The sequence below is a fragment of the Nerophis ophidion genome, linkage group LG12 (genome assembly GCF_033978795.1).
Source record: "Nerophis ophidion isolate RoL-2023_Sa linkage group LG12, RoL_Noph_v1.0, whole genome shotgun sequence".
Lineage (NCBI taxonomy): Eukaryota > Metazoa > Chordata > Actinopteri > Syngnathiformes > Syngnathidae > Nerophis > Nerophis ophidion.
This window is the reverse complement of record NC_084622.1, coordinates 24,954,147-24,976,851: the sequence shown is the minus strand read 5'-3', so window position 1 is coordinate 24,976,851 and position 22,705 is coordinate 24,954,147. Positions and strand designations below refer to the sequence as shown.

General features: G+C 41.2%; 1 long non-coding RNA gene across 1 annotated transcript; it reads right to left on the bottom strand.

The window, feature by feature from the left end:
• Positions 1 to 1,747: 1,747 nt before the first annotated feature.
• LOC133563793 (uncharacterized) lies at positions 1,748 to 20,317 on the bottom strand. Its single transcript, XR_009809112.1, has 4 exons — positions 20,224 to 20,317; positions 19,675 to 19,740; positions 18,808 to 18,958; positions 1,748 to 1,970 (listed from the first exon to the last, which is right to left on the bottom strand). It is a non-coding gene; the product is annotated as an uncharacterized LOC133563793 (long non-coding RNA).
• Positions 20,318 to 22,705: the final 2,388 nt, after the last annotated feature.

Genomic DNA, 22,705 nt, shown 5'->3' with positions numbered 1-22,705 from the left:
AAATGTGGCCCCTGAGTCAAAACAATTGCCCAGGCCTGATTTTAAAGGCTAGAGTATGCAAATGAGTTTTAAGATGGGACTTAAATGCTTCTACTGAGGGAGCATCTCTAAGTGTTACCGGGAGGGCATTCCAGAGTACTGGAGCCCGAATAGAAAACGCTCGCAGACTTTTTTTGGGCTCTGGGAATCACTAATAAGCCGGAGTTCTTTGAACGTAGATTTCTTTAAAGCGTAATATTAACTCATCCTGGACATAATTGGAAAACAAACGGTGCAATTTAATAAACTTAATAAAGCTGGCAGGCCAAGTGAAAGGAAAGCAAATAAAGTTCAATGCTTCAACTTAACCAAAGCAAACACATGACACACAGGTATTAGAGATTTATGCAGAAAAAAGAAGACTTTATTACAAGTGTTGGCCAAAGTACAAAGCAGTGGTGCAAGGCTGAACCTTGGCTCACTTGGCTCCTGGGGATCAATACACTGCGCTGTGGTTAGAAGGTGCTGCGATCGGATATGAGAGGCTGTTCAAAAGATACTTGAAAAAAGTTACTCTACTTTTTCATCTTTTACTCCAAAACTGGACTATTGTGAGAAAGAGATCAAAGAAATCCCTCAACATCTTTATGGGACAATGCTGCAACAAATAAATCTTTAGAAAAAAAAGGTGTGGCTTTTTGTTATTGCTGAATTGAAGAAGTTAGCGGGTATTATGTGACACGGCGTGGCTCAGTTGGTAGAGCGGCCGTGCCAGCAACCTGAGGGTTCCTGGTTCGATCCCCGGCTTCCGCCATAGTCACATCCGTTGTGTCCTCGAGCAAGACACTTCACCCTTGCTCCTGGCGGGTCGTGGTTAGGGCCCTGCATGGTATTTCCCGACATCAGTGTGTGAATGTGAAAATAGTGTCCAAGCGCTTTGATCACCTTCAAGGTAGAAAAGCGTTGTACAAGTACAACCCATTTACCATTCTGCTAATTGCACCCCAGCATCGTATTCTCCCTCTTTTTTGGCAACATTAGAGGTGGTTTAGGGCCCGGCACAATTCCATACAGCCAGTTGAGTAAATTGCAGTCGGATATCCATGAGGCGTTCAAGCTGAGAACTCGGAATTCCCAAATTCCGTAAATACATGGAATGCAGCGGTATGAACTTTAGTAAGTTTATGTGGAGGTCTTGCTCCTCAGGGTTCCTTGGACCAACAATGACGGACATGACAGCCTCGGTCATATTTGTGAACACAGTTTTATTTTTCAATAAATGTTCTTTATATGCACCAGCGCCCCCAAAGCGAATAAGCGGTAGAAAATGTATGGATGGATATTCTATGTTATTATATTCAAGTATAACCCATTTACCATCATGCAAATTGCACCCCAGCATCGTATTCTCCCTCTCTTTTGGCAAAATTAGAAGTGGTTTAGGGCCCGGCCCAATTCCATACTCACCCACGTGATTGATTATTAAAAGACAATGGGGCAATATATTTTAGCTTTAGCAACCCCCTTCCCCTCTTTGTTTTCTTTCCACCTTCTTTCTACCCCTCTCCTATTCTGGTCCAGCAAGCATATTGAAAAAAACAAAAATTATTATGCAGCAGGACGGTTAGGTTAAAAAAAAGTCAAGGTTTAAGGAAAAACACCTGTGGAGGTTGCCCTCCAGTGGGTTCTTCGGACCACCAAGGATCGACACGAGAGCCCAGTTCAGATTCATAATGAAGTTTTATTTTTCCAAATAAAGTCTCTCTGTTGCTTTTCAGCACTCGTCTTTTCGTGACTGTCCGTCTTGCTCTCGCTCTCCACCAGCTTCAACTCCCACTCCACCCTGTCTCTCCTCCTGGCTGTTGCTTATAAAAGAGCAACAGGTGATCAGATAACCAGGCCCAGGTGGGCCATCTATGCACCTGATGCTGATTTCGCTGCCACACCCTGCTTCGCTGCAGGCCCACAGGCCACGCCACCCTCCACAACACCTTTTTGGGAAAAAAACAAAAACAAGGTGGCTAACAATTCAGGCAATTGGGATTAATCTGATCCACCTGTAGAGGGCTCTAAAAAAACAAAAAAATAAATACCAACAACGATTCATTTACATGTGATTATTTGCATATAGTGACAATGTTTTTTGTCAGAGCTAACACAGAGAAACTACTTTTCCGGCTTAGTGACAAATCTCGCGAGTAGCCAGCTCGAGCTGCTAATACCATTGGTTGCGACCCACCATCAAATATATAAGGCGGATCTTAAACTGCTTCTGCTGTATTTATGCTTTTGAGTTAAGACAGGTTAAAAACCTGTCTTGTACTGATATGATCCAGTTTAAGAGGTTGTTTAAATTAATAGTGCTTACAAAGTACAAAGAAGAAGAATTACGAGAAATACTTTCAACCTTATTGAAAATAAAGATATTTTGCATCTCAGTATGTTAATAATGACTGAATTAATTGATTACATATTACAAAACTGTTCTGTGTGCTAATTCACAGATGTTATTTTATTATAAAAAGGTCAGTAAACGATTCTATATATTTTTAAACGCTCTGAAGTGGGAAAGGGGTAGGATTAAATAAGCGTTGCTTCTTCCTACTCCTTTTCGGACATGATGTAAAGTGAAATGATTTGAAACTGAGTGATGTATTAAATAGTAAGTGTGTTCATGTCCGGAATAAACCAATGGAAGAAAGAAAATAAGAAACCAAAACTCTGACCTGTATAGTAGAAGGGTGTGAAAACCAGCTGAAAAGTTGGTCGAGTTTGAAAATCCAAACCCTACCAAGTTGATCCAAAAAGGCTCACTGCAAAAACTGACATCTAAGTTGGATTAACTATCTCAAATAAGGGTGATATTTGCTTATTTTCTGTCTGATAAGATTATTCTTCTCATTCAGCAGATTTTATGTCAGAGTGTTTTACTTGTTTTAAGGGTTTTGGTCCTAAATGATCTCAGTAAGATATTACAGCTTGTTGCTGAGATTTGATGACCTATATTGAGTAAAACATGCTCGAAACTAGAAAAGCAACTGTTGCAAAGCTGTGTCATCAACACTCACAAGTATAAAACTGCTTTTTTAAAGTAATAATGTCTAATTTCGAGCAAGAAAAAAAAATCCTGATGCCAAACGTGTATCATTATGTCAAGATAATGACACTAGCATTTACTTAATTTAAGAATATTTTTCCACATCTGATAAGATGATTCTTCTCATTCAGCAGATTTTATGTCGGAGTGTTTTACTTGTTTTAAGGATTTTGGTCCTAAATGATCTCAGTAAGATATTACAGATTGTTGCTGAGATTTGATGACCTATATTGAGTAAAACATGCTCGAAACTAGAATATCAAGTGTTGCAAAGCCGTGTCATCAACACTCACAAGTATAAAACTGCTTTTTTAAAGTAATAATGTCTAATTTCGAGCAAGAAAAAAAAATCATGATGCCAAACGCGTATCATTATGTCAAGATAATGACACTAGCATTTACTTAATTTAAGAATATTTTTCCACATTTTTTCTACCAAGAAATTATTAGTGAGAATATCAATCAATTATATAGCCCTAAATAACTAGTGTCTCATACTTATTTAATATACTTATTTAAGGTATTTTTGGGTTCATTGTAGTTATCTAATTTGACTTGTTTTGGATAGTCAAATTTTCTTGTTCAACTAGAAATAGCAAAAGATAATTTTGCTTAGTTCAAATAAAATACCCCTCATTTTTGTATATATTTTTTTCTTGTTTTTGAACACTGACTTTTTGCAGTGCTTTCGACAAACAGAACGCAGCAAAAACCTGACAAGATCGCTAGGAATTTTTCTTTCTTTCTGAGGGGTAAAAATTATTCAGTTTTTTACCAGCAAAAGTGGTGAAAAATACAACAGTGTCTTCAGTCGGCATACCAGCAACTCACTGTTTATGTTCCTATTTGAATTGTTTAGAATTAGTGTGACCATAACGCTCCCACAAAGTCTGCCATTGGTGGTAGCAAACACAGAAAGTAGTCTCTTCCCTGTTGTTGAAGGAAGTAGTGTTCGTTACTAAGTGCTCTGTGAAATTAATGCACCTTGAAAGAAGTAATACAAGGCTTAAAATGACCAAAATACTGTATTACATTTTATGAAAAATGTTACAAGATTAAAGTTAAAGTACCCATGATTGTCACACACACACTAGGTGTGGCAAAATTATTCTCTGCATTTGACCAATCACCCCAGATCACCCCCTGAGGGTGAGGGGAGCAGTGAGCAGCAGCAGTGGCTGCACCCGGGAATCATTTTTGGTAATTTAACCCCCAATTCCAACCCCTTGATGCTGAGTGCCAAGCAGGGAGGCAATGGGTCCCATTTTAATAGTCCTTGGTATGACTGGGCCAGGGTTTGAACCATACTTGCCAACCCTCCCAGATTTTCCGAGAGACTCCCGAAATTCAGCGTCCCTCCCGAAAACCTCCCGGGTCAAATTTTCTCCCGAAAATCTCCTGTAATTCGGGCGGAGCTAGAGGCCACGCCCCTTTCAGCTCCATGCATGAGTGAGGACAGCCTGTTTTCACGTCTGCTTTCCCGTGTCTGCCCAATGACGTTATAACTGTAGAATGATCGAGGGGGAGTTTTTGTTTTCTTATGTGGGTTTATTGTTAGGCAGTTTTATTAACGTTTTCCCAGCGCGGTAACAACACACAACAACAGCAGTCACTGTTGTGACACTCTTAAACGGGAGAATACTGCCATCTACCGTACATGCACCACAACACCTCCAGGCAACTTCAACCCTTTACTAATACCCAATCTATTCACATCCCTATCTCCCTGGATTGTAAATAACCTAATGTAAATAATCAAATGTATTTCTAATGTATATACTTGTTCTTATGCTATCTGAACTCACTATGTTCACTGCTGGCTGTACATATCCTACCAAGTAAGACCTACACTGTTTCAATGTCCATTTCTCTGTTGATGCAATTGTTGATGACTGAAGTACTGATATCAACCAAAGCTCCTCATCCCACCCCCCGGATTGTAAATAATGTAAATAATTCAATGTATATTGTAATATATTGGGTTGGAGTCAATAACCAGGCGAGGTGATGAAGTTACGTCTCTTTACTGTGGGCTTCAGAACAGACTCACTCACTTGCCTGCGCACGTAAATCGTTGGCCTATCAAAAACCAACCCCATAACACTATAGCCAACATTCACCAGGAGATGGCAACAGGCAACATAGATCACTCTATTACATATATACGATGATGATTAACGTGTGTGATATTATGCTGATAGTATGTATTTGTATCATGAATTGATTAAAGTGGACCCCGAGTTAAACTAGTTGAAAACTTATTGGGGTGTTACCATTTAGTAGTCAATTGTACGGAATATGTACTGAACTGTACAATCTACTAATAAAAGTTTCAATCAATCAAATCCTCCCCTCTTAACCACGCCCCCAACCACACCCCCCGTCCCATCCTGACCACGCCCGCGCCCCACAACTTCTGAAATCGGAGGTCTCAAGGTTGGCAAGTATGGTTTGAACTCACAACCTACCGATCTCATACATACTAAAAGCATAAATATAAAATGAAGTTGAAGGTTTGAGGATTTTTAAAAGGCTTTTTTGGCAGAATAGATCATACTTGGATTGTTGGCTGCCTCATACCAGCAGTTGTTCACTTTTTAGAATGCACCTAATGTTACGATGGGGTCGCATGGTTTTGTGCTGGTCATTTCCCCAAGATGCAGATGGACGTTAGGAAGCGTTGTGCAGGTAGGAGGAATTATTTAGTACCTTAAAAACGCAAGAATAACAAAACAGGAACGTACCAAGGGCACGGGGAGCTCTGGAAAAGCTTAGGACAGAAACAAGAAGCAAGGACCACCAACGTAACGTGTTGCGTGTAGCAAACAAAACAGCCAGCCAGAGTGTGGCAAGAGGCAGGAATAAATAGCTCTCTTATTAGTGACCGGGAGCAGGTGAGCGTCCCAACCACTAATCAGAGGCAGGTGACAATAAGCAAAAATGAAAACAAACCCGCGTGCAGACACAATACAAAATCAACAACTAAGGAAATACTAAACATGAACAAAACATGATCCGACTAAGGGAAAGACGTGTGTGTTCTTGTCTCATATAGGGAGTGTGGATAATGGTCAACATTCCAAAACAAATGCAGTTTTCCAATAAAAAATGTTTTAATAAATGTATGTTGTTTTATTTTTAACTATAGGAAGTGGGTAAACTATCAGTTGCTTTTGAAGTTCATAATCAGCATTTAAATTGTCAAAAAATTGCAAACATGTAAAACTCAGTGGCAGGCTGTGTGTTACCCACCTCGGCCTTCAGTGATGTTCGACTTCAAGGATTACCTCTAAAAATACCATCTTTTATGTCACCACATGACCATTGCTGGAGAAATACTTTACAGGAACACATTTACGCACTACTGAGCATTGAGACACATTATCAGTGTACAAAACGGATTAAATTCTGGCGCATTTAAAAATCAATCAAAACGCATTAGCAATTACAACATAACGTATGTGGTACTGTCAAAATTAATATTGCAAAAAGCATATTAAAAGTGAAAAAATACAATATTTGAACTCACAATTGGTAGGACCTATTCGACGTCGTTCCCCATTTCACCGCCAGAACAGCTGGGTCAGCTTTGGGGTTTGGCCGTCATCGTTTCACAAGATGTAGTTTCTCTTTAAATATCCTTCTTGAAAAATAGCCTTGCAAATATATATCTGTCACCTAATCAACGTTTTGTTCTCCTTCTTTGCTATCCCAGTCTGGCTACGGCGCAACAATTGAATGTTACATTGAAAATTGTGAATGGATACTCACTATGGAATGACAAGTGACCATTCACAGTCTCGTCAACATCAGGCTAGCTAGATAGGCTATTGTCAACAACTTGTGATCTGATTGGCTATCGCAACTGTCTATCAACTGTATGTGTTCTCAAATTCACCCGCTAACGTTCCCGATGAGTATCCAATCAGAGGACGCGTAAATGTCACGTTCAACATGAGGCCATCTAGAAGGCCTTACTGACAACAACTCCTGATCTGATTGGCTATCGCATTTTTCTATCAACTGTATGAAGAGAATGTGAATGCTTTTAGATATTTAGGGAAAGTAAATTAAAAAACATTTTGTATCTTTAATTATGATCATGATTCCTGGTTATGTTAGGCCAGCAGAGAAGGCCTAGCTGGCCCAGATGGCACACCATTGTCTAAACCAAGCCTGGGTAATTATTTTGACTCTGGGGCCAAATTTAAAAACAAAAATGTGTTTGGGGGCCGGCATATATATTTTTAGGAAGAGTAATAAAAAATAATGTCACAATAATGTCTGATTGAAAGCTAAAAAAAATAATGACAGACCACCTTAAAAAACTTAATGGAATTTAAAAATGTTTTTTACTGAATGAGACACCCAGAACATACATGAAAAAAAATTATGTGGGATGTACAATATTAACTACGAATGATAAAACACTGAATATTGACAACATTTGATCGACTTATTTTACAATCAAGCGAAACGCAGCAAAAATGCAACAAACAGCCAAATATGAACGCGAAGGGTAAAAAATAAACCCACCTACAATCTAATATATTTGATACATCACTAAGCTTTCAAACTTTCTTGTAAAATTCTCCTTCCGCGTCTGTCCCTGACACCCGCATTTCAGGCTGGCCGCTCTGGAAACACTCGGTGGTAACGCTCTACACCCACACTGCTTGGTGCCTCGTCTGAGCTACTTTGACTTAGATTACCATAGTAACTAATTACCGTATTTTTCGGACTATAAGTCACAGTTTTTTTCATAGTTTGGCCGGTGGTGCGACTTATACTCAGGAGCGACTTATGTGTGAAATTATTAACACATTACCGTAAAATATCAAATAATATTATTTAGCTCATTCACGTAAGAGACTAGACGTATAAGATTTCATGGGATTTATCGATTAGGAGTGACAGATTGTTTGGTAAACGTATAGCATGTTCTATGTTATACTTATTTGAATGACTCTTACCATAATATGTTACGTTAACATACCAGGCACCTTCTCAGTTGGTTATTTATGCGTCATATAACGTACACTTATTCAGCCTGTTGTTCACTATTCTTTATTTATTTTAAAGTGCCTTTCAAATGTCTATTCTTGGTGTTGGGTTTTATCAAATACATTTCCCCCAAAAATGCGACTTGTACTCCAGTGCGACTTATATATGTCTTTTTCCTTCTTTATTTTGCATTTCCGGCAGGTGCGACTTAAACTCCGGAGCGACTTATACTCCGAAAAATACGGTACATTACCATAGTAGCTGGTATATCATGCAGAAGCGCAGATTCCAAGCAAGTGAAATACTTTGTATAGTTCAAAACTTACGGTCATTTGAAAACATCACTGCACATCATAATGGCAGCTACAGTTTCCATCTTAAAGATCTAAGCGATTTTTGGGGGAATGTCCGGCGGGCCAGATTGAAAAGCTTAATGGGCCGCATGCGGCCCCCAGACCTTAATTTGCCCAGACCTGGTCTAACTTCAGTAAAATGTGTCGAAATAGTTAAAAACATACCTAATTGGTTAATCAAGGGTCTATGGGGATCGATTAGTCAGTTAGTTAAAGACCTACTGAAATGAGATTTTCTTATTTAAACGGGGATAGCAGGTCCATTCTATGTGTCATACTTGATTATTTCGCGATATTGCCATATTTTTGCTGAAAGGATTTAGTAGAGAACATCCACGATAAAGTTCGCAACTTTCGGTCCTAAGAGAAAAGCCCTGCCTCTACCGGAAGTCGCAGACGATGACGTCGCAAGTGTGGGGGCTCCTCACATATTCACATTGATTTTAATGGGAGCCTCCAACAAAAAGTGCTATTCAGACCGAGAAAACAACAATTTCCCCATTAATTTGAGCGAGGATGAAAGATTCGTGTTTGAGGATATTGATAGCGACGGACTACGAGTTGAAAAAAAAAACGCCATTGCAAAGTGGGACGGATTACGATGTTTTTAAACACATTTACTAGGATAATTCTGGTAAATCCCTTATGTTTCTATTGTGTTGCTAGTGTTTTAGTGAGTTCAATAGTACCTGATAGTCGGAAGGGTGTCTCCACGGGTGTGTTGACGCGCAGTGTCTCAGGGGAGTCGACGGCAGCTATGGACGGGGCAAGCTCAGCTTTTCTCCGGTAAGAAGCGACTTTTTAACCACAATTTTCTCACCGAAAACTGCTGGTTGACATTTGGTCTGGATTCATGTTCGCTCTGCTCTATAGTAAATTTTCACCCCCGGGACTTTTAGACAAGGAATCACCGTGTGTTTGTGTGGCTAAAGGCTAAAGCTTCCCAACTCCATCTTTCTACTGTGACTTCTCCAATATTAATTGAGCAAATTGCAAAAGATTCAGCAACACAGATGTCCAAAATACTGTGTAATTATGCCGTTAAAGCAGACGACATTTAGCTGTGTGTGTGCGTACCGCTCATACTGCCTAAAACGCGTGAGGTCTTGCGTGCACGTCATCATTACATGACGTTTCCAAGACGAAACTCCCGGGAAATTTAAAATTGTAATTTAGTAAACTAAAAAGGCCGTATTGGCATGTGTTGCAATGTTAATATTTCATCATTGATATATAAACTATCAGACTGCGTGGTGGGTAGTAGTGGGTTTCAGTAGGCCTTTAATTCGTCCATTGCAGGTGAGACTGACAAAAGGTAGACATCGTGTCCAGCCTGTCACGTTGGCGTCACATTTTACTGCGCAGATCATTCTCTTATGATGCAGCAGGAACTCGGGAGGCGAGGTTTTTTTGATTGATTGATTGAAACTTTTATTAGTGGATTGCACAGTTCAGTACATATTCCTTACAATTAACCACTAAATGGTAACACCCGAATAAGTTTTTTGAGTCGGGGTCCATGTTAATCAATTCATGGTACAAGGTGCAGGTAAAGGCATAAATAATTTATGCCACATAAATCATTCAAACACAAAAAGACAGAAACGCGTGCCGATAGCGTGGGCGCCATGGCTAAGCTTAGCACATGAACAAGACTCAAGAACCATAGACCTACTCAACGTAACGTGTTGCATAAGCAAACAAGAAAGCCAGACAGTGTGTGACGAAAAACAGGAATAAATAACTTACTGATTAGTGCCCAGGAGTAGGTGAGCTTCCCAAACACTAATCAGAGGCAGGTGAAACTAATCAGCACCCATTGTAACCAAAACACAAACCCAGAGTGTGCTGAAAACAGAACTGAGGTAGTCAAACTAACAGAACAAAACATGATCTGGGTGACGGATCATAACACAACCTCACTTATATATTCCCCTTTTTTAGAGATGTTACACTCCATGCATATACGGACACAATTTACGACATAAATAAAATGCAAAAGACTCAAAGTGATTCAAAAGTCAAACTTGCAGCACGCTTGCTTGCCCACGATCACGTAATAAAACACATGTCATTTAATCCAATCAATCAATCAATCAATCAATCAATCAATCAATCAATCAATCAATCAATCAATCAATCAATCAATCAATCAATCAATGTTTATTTATATAGCCCTAAATCACAAGTGTCTCAAAGGGCTGCGCAAGCCATAACGACATCCTCGGTTCAGATTCCACATAAGGGCAAGGAAAAACTCAAAACCCCCTGGGATGACGATGAGAATGACTATGAGAAACCTTGGAGAGGACCACAGACATGGGTGACCCCGGATGCAATGGATGTCGAGTGGGTCTAGCATAATATTGTGAAAGTCCAGTCTATAGTGGATCTAACATAATAGTGAGAGTCCAGTCCATAGCGGGGCCAGCAGGGGACCATCCCGAGGATGAGGGGGGCAGAGTCGAAAAGAAAAGAAATGGCAGCTCAACTGGTCTAAAAAGGGGGTCTATTTTAAAGGCTGAAGTATGCAAATGAGTTTTAAGATGGGACTTAAATGCTTCTACTGTTGAAAGTATTGACAATGGCAACCTAGTAAATAAATAAACAATCAGAAGAAGTCCAAATAAAACCAGAAATATTCCACAAAGATATAGAAATCTCGGTAATTCAGCTTTTATTGAATGATTGAAACTTTTATTAGTAGATTTCACAGTTCAGTACATATTCCGTACAATTGATCACTAAATGGTAACACCCGAATACGTTTTTCAACTTGTTTGAGTCGGGGTCCACGTTAATCAATTCATGGTAAATGGAACACATCATTTCATGAGAGCAATCACCCCTCCTGGAAGTAAATAATTACAGTGGCAACCTTACACAAAATAAACAATAAGAAAAAGTCTGAATAGACTTGAATTAGTCCACTAAAAAATAGAAACACAAAGGGAAATTCCACCCAAATCCACTACGGCATCGATGGTTTAGTGTTACTGTTTTGTTTGTAATATTTGAGTGATATTATTTGGCTTCACAGGGGCAAAATATGAGAAACACTGCATTATGTGCATGAGTGAAGACTAAAATATCATATCATTATATCAATACTTGGATGATTGGTCATCAAAGGTGCACATTTTTTATCCGTGTAAAGGATTAGGGTGGATGGAATTATACAGACGAAGCTAACAATGTTGTGGGTGAGTTTCTGTCCTGTGAGACAGAACTTGCCTGTGGGGCATTTTGTATCTAACAACTAACAAGCAAGGAGAAAAGCGTTAAATCTTTAATTGGATGCAATCATCCATCCAAGCCGTTTTGGAGCCGACGAGTCCGGGTTAGACAGAGCTCGAGGCTGAGGTTTTGTCATTCCCTTTTTGTATGAAAGCAAGTCATTCTTATCCTCGGGGGACTTGGGTTGTCAGAAGAACACATTACTTGTGATCCAGGCCACTACCAGCCCATTCAGCAGCACTGGAGCCTGCTTTACAAGGGCCCCTCTCTCTCTGAAGCTGACCTCCTGGGCCCTCGTCCTCGCCTGACTCAACACTCCCCGCTAATCCACACCTCAAAGACTACAAACACAAACGTTGAGACTGAAGTCTGGTTATGGAGCCACAACCAGGCCCACAGGCTTACCAAGATCAGGATTGGCACACAACTCTGTCTATTCATACACATACATACACACACACCATACTTGCCAACCCTGAGACCTCCGAATTCGGGAGATAGGTGTGGTAGAGGGGGGTGTACATATTTTCAAGTATTTCATTTATATATATATATATATATATATATATATATATATATATATATATATATATATATATATATATATATATATATATATATATATATATATGCATAAATAATCCTGTGGATAGGCGGAGCCGGCAGTCCGACAGCAAGGCAGGGCACACCGTAGCCCAGCCCAAGATGGCGGCGAGAAGGCGATACCGACAGTCCGACAGTGAGGCAGGGCCCACCGAAGCCCATCCCAAGATGGCGGCAAGGAGGCGTGGACGACGAGCGAGCGGCGAAGCAACCAAGATCAGGTGCGTGGATTGCGCACCTGGGGACAATTGAGTAATTCTCTCGCACTGTATAAAAGGGCGACAGCCGTGTAAGTCAGGGAGAATGGCGGAGAGATTAGAAGGAAACAGACAGAAGCTGACGCGGAGAGAGAGAGAATGAGAGCGCGAGAGAGGCGACGACACCCGAAGCAAAAGGCAAGCGGAAGAGCGTGCGGCAGACGGAGCAGCTGAAAAGCAGTCTTAATTGAAAAATAAAGAAGTCTAAACATGGCCTTCGCTATGTCCTTCCGTGACGGTCCTTTGAACCTGCACGACGGCTTGAGAAGTCTGTCACAAATCCGTTCATGAATGAGTATATCCGTTCGACCACGGTGTTCAATGGAGAAGTCTGATCTACAAAATTTGCAGGCAGTATACCCCTTCCCCTTCGAGCTGTCCTGGATGAATTGAAATGATTTTTTTACAATCATTTTGGAACTTGCAGGCGTACTTCTTCTTCATACTCGTCATCGCCATGTCTCTTCTCCGTTCTTCTGCTTCTTCTCTGTTTTTTTTTTTTTGGACATTACTACTTGCCGTAGTTTTGAAGCAATGCATGATGGGAATCTGGATGTTGTGTGTCAGTGTATTAATGTGCCGGCCTGGAATAATCACATGCTGAGAAATAGCTTTGTGTCTGCCTACTTTATGGGTTATAGATAAACCTGTGGATAACGGAGACATATATAATAGTCTGCTTTTCAGGTGAGAGAGGACGCTAAAGTCAGTGCCTTTAAAAGGGGAACATTATCACCAGACCTATGTAAGCGTCAATATATACCTTGATGTTGCAGAAAAAAGACCATATGTTTTTTTAACCGATTTCCAAACTCTAAAAGGGTGAATTTGGCGATTTAAATGCCTTTCAATTGATAGCCTGTCGAGCGATGACCTTTCACCCGTGACGTCACAACATGAAGCAATCCACCATTTTCTCAATCTCATTACACGCACCAAGTCAAATCAGCTCTGTTATTTTCCGCTTTTTTGACTTTTTTCCCGTACCTTGGAGACATCATGCCTCGTCGGTGTGTTGTCGGAGGGTGTAACAACACGAACATAGACGGATGCAAGTGGCATCAGTGGCCAAAAGATGTGAAAGTCCCTCCTTTGTTCTGCACACTTTACAGACAACAGCTATGCTACGACAGAGATGGCACAGAGATGGCACAGAGATGGCACAGAGATGGCAAGAATGTGTGGCTATCCTGCGACTCTCAAAGCAGATGCATTTCCAACGATAAAGTCAACGAAATCACAAAGGTGAGTTTTGTTGATGTTATTGACTTATGTGGAGTGTGCTAATCAGATATATTTGGTCACGGCATGATTGCAAGCTAATCGATGCTAGCATGCTATTTAGGCTAGCTGTATGTACATATTGCATCATTATGCCTCATTTGTAGCTAAATTTGCATCCAGCCTTTCCCTCCACCCACATTTAATGCCAAACAAACACATACCAATCATTGGTTAGAAGGCGATCGCCGCATTCGTCCGTGCTTCCTCCCGTGCCGCTGTCTGTCGTGATATAGCTAAAAAGCTTCTGTTTCTTCTTTAATTTCGTTTTCGGTACCTGCGTCCGTTTCAATACATGCGTAATCTGTCGAATCGCTTACGGCGCTGAAATCTGAGTCTGAATCTGAGCTACTATGCTATACCTTTCTGTGCTATCCGCCATGTTTGTTTCTGGTGGCTTTATGCAGTGACGTCACAGGACAATAGACGGGTGGATATAGCGATGGTGTAAATCAGGCACTTTGAAGCCGTTTTTCGGGATATTACGTGATGGGTAAAATTTTGAGAAAAACTTCGAAAAATAAAATAAGCCACTGGGAACTGATTTTTATTGGCTTTAACCCTTCAGAAATTGTGATAATGTTCCACTTTATTTGACACCCCCAATATTGTTGTCCGGGTGGAAATCGGGAGAATGGTTGCCCCGGGAGATTTTCGGGAAGGGCACTGAAATTTGGGAGTCTCCCGGGAAAATCGGGAGGGTTGGCAAGTATGACACACACACACACAAATAGTTAACAAGGGTTAAGAATGGCTCAGGGCAGAAAAAAAAGAAGGTGATTATTGTTGTATTGTTGTGTGTTTTAATTTTAATTCCCTAGCAACAAATTCAAGTTTAAAATGACTACAATAGAGTGTATTCAGAAAGTTTTTGTTTTTTTTTTCCCAAGAGGGCACCGCTGTAGTGGCTGCTGGTCGCAGGAGCTCTGTGCTCTTGTGTCATCCTTTTGTGTTTCTGGTGTTTCCCTCTTGTTTTCAAGTGTTTTTTTGCCTTTTGGTTGGGCTGTGACAAGGGGCGGCACCTTTGTGACTTCTGCCGTGCTTTTTTTGTGAACTTTTGGATATGACTCCCGGCAGCTGGGTCTCCGCCACACCAGAGTCCGTTTGGAGAGACTGGAGGAGAAGCGGATGAGGAGACAGGGCTGCGGAGCTGGTGCTGAGCGTCGGGACGGACGGGGTTCACAGTGTCTTGGCTGAATGAGCAGGTGTCGGACAACTCGGTCATCTTGGACGTATCCTCATTCTTTGCGGACTGGAACCTGGCCGAGAGTTGGTGGGCGGCTGAGGGTGGAGTCAGCTCTCTTGGTTGCTTTGTTGTGTCTGCTCCTGTCTCTGGCCATGTTCCCCCCACCCCACCCCAGAAGACAATGGCGTGGAACACCGCAGAGGCCACCAAAGAATATATGTTTTTGTTTTTTTGTTGTTTATTTGACTTTTGTGGTTGTGTGTAGAAGTGGCTGATTGAATCAACTCTGCTCTTTTAATGTTTTTAATGTCCTTTGTGATCTTCGATATTTCCCTCTTACACACATGTTTATGTGTGCTATGGCAATGAGGTTGTTTTCCCCCTTGGCCTCATTCTGGACCCCTTTTTCAGGGGCCCAGGCTTAGACTGATTTTTTTTCTCACCCCCCTCTCCCCAGTGTTTACCTGTTTCGTAAGGAGCGCCGGAAGTTGGCAGACCCGTCAGTGATCCTGTTCTGTCTCCCTGTGGTGTTTGTCTGATCTTGAATGGGATTGTGCTGAAAATGTGAATTTTCTTTCGGAGATTAATAAAGTATTTTCTAATTCTGATTCTGATTCTGAGACAGGAACCCACAATGACAATGTGAATGTAATTTTTTTTTTAAAATGTGGCACATTTATTTAAAAAGAAAAATCACATGTGCGTAAATATTCTGACCCTTTGGTCACTACTTTGTTGATGCACCTTTGGCAGCATTGTGGGGCGGCATAGCTCGGTTGGTAGAGTGGCCGTGCCAGCAACTTGAGGGTTGCAGGTTCGATTCCCGCTTCCGCCATCCTAGTCACTGCCGTTGTGTCCTTGGGCAAGACACTTTACCCACCTGCTCCCAGTGCCCCCCACACTGGTTTAAATGTAACTTAGATATTGGGTTTCGCTATGTAAAGCGCTTTGAGTCACTAGAGAAAAGCGCTATATAAATATAATTCACTTCAATTCACATTTACAGCCTCAAGTATTTCTGAATACAATGCCACTAGCTTAGCCCACATATCTTAAAGGCAGTTTCGCCCATTCCTCATTGCAGCATCTCTCAAGCTCCATCAAGTTGGATGAAAACTGTTGGTTTTCAGCCAGGATTCATCTGCATTCATCTTTCTCTTTATCCTGAGAAGTTTCCCAGTTCCTTCTGCTAAAAACTGTCATGATCCGTAGCCCGGATCAGGTTTTGTTTAGTTAAAGACTACCTTAGTTCTGTTTCTGAGCCCTTGGGTTTGTGGTCCTGGTTTCCATGGATGCTGACTATTTTCACCTGCCCCTGATTAGTGTTCGAGACGCTCACCTGCTACCGGGCTACTTATTCCTGTTTTTCGCCACACTTAAACTGGCTGTCTTGCTCCTGCAAAATGTTACGTTGGTTATCCTAGCTTCTAGCTCCTGTTCCTGTGCTTAGCTCTACCATTGCTTCCCATGCAATTGGCACGCTTTTGCCTGATACATGGACAATAAATAATTTTCTTACCTGCACACTGCCTCCGGAGTTCCGTTTGCATCTTGGGAAAACGATCCGCGCATGCGACTCTGACGTGGCAAAAGACATCCCCACAGCATGATGCTGTCACCACCAATCCTTAACTGTAGGGATAGTATTGGCCTGGTGCTGAGCGGTGCTTCCAAACATGACACCTGCCATTCACACCAAAGAGTTCCATCTTTCTCATGGTCTAAGAGTCTTTCAGGTGTATTTTGGCAAACGTTTTACTGCTAAATGGCTTCTGTCTGACCAGTATACCATTCAGGCCTTATTGGTGAATTTCTGCAGAGATGGTTGTTCTTTTGGAACGTTCTCCTTTCTCCACAGAGGAATGCTGAAGCTCTGATAGAGTGATCATCGAGTTCTTGGTCACCTCCCTGACTGGACTAAGATGAATGCAGCATTGTACAGAAACATGCTGGATGAAAACTAACACTTCCCATCCAATCTGATGGAGCTTGAGAGGTGCAGCACAGAGGAATGGGCAAAACTGCCCAAAAATATCAATCAATCAATGTCTCAAAGGGCTGCACAAGCCACAACGACATCCTCGGCTCAGATCCCACATCAGGATAAGGAAAAACTCAACCCAATGGGACAATGAGAAATCTTGGAGATGGTCCATTGCACCGGCCGACTGGTGCAATGGACGTCGAGTGGATCTAGAATAATATTGTGAGAGTCCAGTCCTTAGTGGATCTAAAATAATATTGTGAGAGTCCAGTCCTTAGTGGATCTAAAATAATAATGTGAGAGTCCAGTCCATAGTGGATCTAAAATAATAGTGTGAAAGTCCAGTCCATAGTGGATCTAACATAATAGTGAGAGAGTCCAGTCCATAGTGGATCTAAAATAATAGTGTGAGAGTCCAGTCCATAGTGGATCTAACATAATAGTGAGAGAGTCCAGTCCATAGTGGATCTAACATAATAGTGTGAGAGTTCAGTCCATAATGGATCTAACATAATAGTGTAAGAGTCCAGTCCATAGTGGATCTAACATAATAGTGTGTGAGTCCAGTCCGTAGTGGATCTAACATGATAGTGGGAGAGTCCGGTCCATAGTGGATCTAACATAATAGTGGGAGAGTCCAGTCCATAGTGGATCTAACATAATAGTGTGAGAGTCCAGTCCATAGTGGATTTAACATAATAGTGGATCTAACATAATAGTGTGAGAGTCCAGTCCATAGTGGATTTAACATAATAATGAGAGAGTCCAGTCCATAGTGGATCTAACATAATAGTGTGAGAGTCCCGTCCATAGTGGATCTAACATAATAGTGTGAGAGTCCAGTCCATAGTGGATTTAACATAATAGTGGATCTAACATAATAGTGTGAGAGTCCAGTCCATAGTGGATTTAACATAATAATGAGAGAGTCCAGTCCATAGTGGATTTAACATAATAATGAGAGAGTCCAGTCCATAGTGGATCTAACATAATAGTGTGAGAGTCCCGTCCATAGTGGATCTAACATAATAGTGAGAGAGTCCAGTCCATAGTGGATCTAACATACTAGTGTGAGAGTCCAGTCCATAGTGGATCTCACATAATATTGTGAGAGTCTAGTTCAAAGTGGATCTAGCATAATATTGTGAGAGTCTAGTTTGTAGTACATTTAACATAAAACTGTGAGAGTCCAGTCCATAGTGGATCTAACATAATACTGTGAGAGTCCAGTCCATAGTGGATCTAACATAATAGTTTGAGAGTCCAGTCCATAGTGATTTTAACACAATAGTGAGAGAGTTCAGTCCATAGTGGATCTAAGATAATAGTATGAGAGTCCAGTCCATAGTGGATTTAACATAATAGTGTGAGAGTCCAGTCCATAGTGGATTTAACATAATAGTGAAAGAGTCCAGTCCATAGTGGATCTAGCATAATAGTGTGAAAGTCCAGTCCATAGTGGATTTACCATAATAGTGAGAGAGTCCAGTCCATAGTGGATTTAACATAATAGTGAGAGAGAGCAGCCGAAAATAGGTGTGCCAAGCTTGTGGTATCGTATTCAAAAATACTTGAGGCTGTAAATGCTGCCAAAGGTGCATCAACAAAGTATTGAGCAAAGGCTGTGAATACTAATTTCTAAAACAAACAAAAAAAAAAAACCTTTCACAATGGGTTATTGTGTGTTGACTTTTAAGGACAAACATGAATGTATACTATTTCGAAATAAGGTTGTAATAAAACAAACTCTAGGAAAAGTGAAACACTGAATACTTTTACTTTCCGGATGCACTGTTTGTGTGTTTATAGGCCTGTTTATAACCAACCTAATGGGAGGTCGCTTTTGAAGTTCTGGGTTTTCATGACATCATTGATGAAAAACCTTCTTCTACACGGACGTCTGGCACCTCTGAGCAACATATGTCCACCTTTTCTATATGCTCACCACTTCATAGACGGCAGCTTTGTAAAAAAAATCTGAAAAAAACAACAGCTTTCACTACACATCATAAAATACAGCAGTTCTGCAAACTACAAGACAGTCAGCTCGAGATATGATATATTTCTTGAGTGAAAAGGCCAACCGAGCATGATTTTTAGAGTGATGTTAGCACTGTAGCTTGCATAACTATACCTGTTTTACTAACGTTTGTGTCCTCATGTCCCACTTTGATATACGTTGGACAAGTGCAGAGTTTCAGTGTTCATGTAAAAGTGTCATGATCTGTTGCCTGGATCGTGTTTTGTTCAGTTAGTTTGACTCCCTCCGTTCTGTTTTCAGCACTCCAGGGTTTGTGCTTTTAGTTACCATGGGTGCTGATTAGTTTCATTTGCTTCTGATTAGCGTTTGGGATGCTCACCTGTTTCAGGGCACCAATCAGAGAGCTACTTATTACTGTTTTTCGCCCCTCTCAATCTGGCTCTCTTATTTGCTCAATGCAACAGTTGCATTGAGTACAGTAACCTCTTGATTCCTGAGCTAAGCTTTGCCATTTGTGTTCTATGCTAAGCTTTCCTGTTAGCTATTCCATTAGTTTCCCATGCTATGAGCCCGCTTGTTTTGTTTGTTTGTATACACACTGATTTATGAGGAATAAATCACAGTCTTGTCGTTGTGGATTGTGCAGCCCTTTGAGACACTAGTGATTTAGGGCTATATAAGTAAACATTGATTGATTGATCGATGGTCTTACCTGCACATTGCCTCCGGAGTTTCCGTCTGCATCTTGGGAGAACAATCCACGCAGTAAAATGCGACCCTGACGTGACAAAAAGTGGATAAAGAAAACAATAGCAGTTTAATGCTTCATTTTGTCAGTACTAAAAGCCAGAGATGGGTCGAGTAGCCAAAAACTGTACTCAAGAGTAATTTAGAGTAATGCGACTCAAGTAAAAGTAAAATATAGTTATTCAAATAAGAACTTTGCTAAGAGTAAGTATTCAGTGAAAAAAAAAATCAGTTATGTTAGGAAATGTTCAATGGTGGACCCCGGGATGCAGAGAAGGAAGGCAAGGTAGTTGTACAAAAAGGGGAAAAAATGGAATAAGTCCAAAAGAGTAAAAGAAGGCGATGGAACAGAAGTGCACACGATGGCAATTAACAAAACAGTTTCTTCAGTGGTCGGCGGAGAAAAGCCAGGACGCACAAAGCGCAGCAAAAAAAGGTCTTCTTTAAAACAAGGTGGCTAGGAAATAAAACACAACGAGGTCAAGATAACAGGATTTAAAATAAGGCAACGTACCAGGACAGGTGAGTCGAAGTAGGCACATGTAGGTGCGGGGTTCAGGGAACAATACCCGGCAGGGACCAGCTGGCGGAGACGAGCTTAAATACTGCCGGGTAGCGACTTGTTGCAGGTGTGCCTCACTGGGGACTAATTGACTGAACACTGACACAAAAAATAAAGAGAAGACAGGGAAATGACAAAACACAGTTACTTCTGATTTATCTAGTAGCTATTTATTATGGTACTTGAACTACTATCATAGTTATCACATACGGCTCCATTATGTAATACAAAAGATACACATTTTACAATCAGTTATGGCATTATGAAAGGGTTAATGTTAGTATTTGCATGGCTAAAACATGAAAAAAGAACATATACAACTTACCAAAACCCAGTGGTGTGCTGTCAGGGCCAGCAAGGACTTCTCTGCTGGCCTAACATAAACAACAGAAATCATCCATCCATCCATTTTCTACTGCTTATTACCATTGGGGTTGCGGGAGGCGCTGGTGCCTATCTTAGCTGCAATCGGGTTGAAGGCGGCGTACACCCTGGACAAGTCGCCATCTCATCGCAGGGCCAACACAGATAGACAGACAACATTCACACTCACATTCACACACTAGGGCCAATTTAGTGTTGCCAATCAACCTATCCCCAGCTGCATGTCTTTGGAAGTGAGAGGAAGTCGGAAGGAACCCACGCAGTCACGGAGAGTACATGCAGACTCCACACAGAAAGATGATTAGAATTAAAGATAAAATATTTTTTTTATTTACTTTCCCGATATATATAAACATATTAATATTCTCTTCATGTCATATTATGCTCTTTCCAGTTCTGTTGTTTTTAGGTTAGAGTTTGTATCCAATCAGAATTCAGCTAGCTTATGTTGCCATGCTGTACCAAATCTGCCTGAGGCCTTCGGAATCCACAATGTAGGCGTCCGTGCACTGTAAGTGAACAGGGACATACAGTTAATAGACAATTGCGATAGCCAATCAAATCACAAGTCGTTGTCAGTAAGGCATTTGGCCCATCCCCCTTGTTCACCCTCTGGGAGGTGAGGGGAGCAGTGGGCAGCAGCAGTGGCCGCGCCCGGGAATCATTTTTGGTGATTTAAAGGCCTATTGAAATGAGATTTTCTTATTTAAACGGGGATAGCAGGTCCATTCTATGTGTCATACTTGATCATTTGCGATACTGCCATATTTTTGCTGAAAGGATTTAGTAGAGAACATCAACGATAAAGTTCGCAACTTTCGGTGCTAAGACAAAAGCCCTGCCTCTACCAGAAGTCGCAGACGATGACGTCGCAAGTGTGGGGGCTCCTCACATATTCACATTGTTTATAATGGGAGCCTCCAACAAAAAGTGCTATTCGGACCGAGAAAACAACAATTTCCCCATTAATTTGAGCGAGGATGTCATGTTTGAGGATATTGATAGAGACGGACTACAAAAAAATAATAAAAAAGTAGGGCGGCGTGGCGCAGTGGAAGAGTGGCCGTACGCAACCCGAGGGTGCCTGGTTCAATCCCCACCTAGTACCAACCTCGTCACGTCCGTTGTGTCCTGAGCAAAACACTTCAACCTTGCTCCTGATGGGTGCTGGTTAGCGCCTTGCATGGCAGCTCCCTCCATCAGTGTGTGAATGTGTGTGTGAATGGGTAAATGTGGAAGTAGTGTCAAAGCGCTTTGAGTACCTTGAAGGTAGAAAAGCGCTATACAAGTACAACCCATTTATCATTATTTATTTATTTTTTAAAAAAAAAATGCGATTGGGACGGATTCCGATGTTTTTGGACACATTTGATAGGATAAGTCTGGGAAATCCCTTATCTTTCTATTGTGTTGCTAGTGTTTTAGTGAGTTACATATTACCTGATAGTCGGAAGGGTGTCTCCACGGGTGTCTTGACGCGCAGTGTCTCAGGGAAGTCGACGGCAGCTATGGACGGCACAAGAGCAGCTTTTCTCCGGTAAGAAGCGACTTTTTAACCACAATTTTCTCACCAAAACCTGCTGGTTGACATTGCATCTTGATTCATGTTGGCTTGACCGCGCTCTGATCCATAGTAACGTTTCACCTCCAGGAATTCTAAACAAGGAATCACCGTGTGTTTGTGTGGCTAAAGGCTAAAGCTTCCCAACTCCATCTTTCTACTGTGACTTCTCCAATATTAATTGAAAAAAAAATTGCAAAAGATTCAGCAACACAGATCTCCAAAATACTGTGTAATTATGCCGTTAAAGCAGGCGGCATTTAGCTGTGTGTGTGTGCAGCGCTCATACTTCCTAAAAACCTGTGACGTCTTGCGTACACGTCATCATTACACGACGTTTCAAGGACGAAACTCCCGGGAAATTTAAAATTGTAATTTAGTAAACTAAAAAAGCCGCATTGGCATGTGTTGCAATGTTAATATTTCATCATTGATATATAAACTATCAGACTGCGTGGTGGGTAGTAGTGGGTTTAAGTAGGCCTTCAA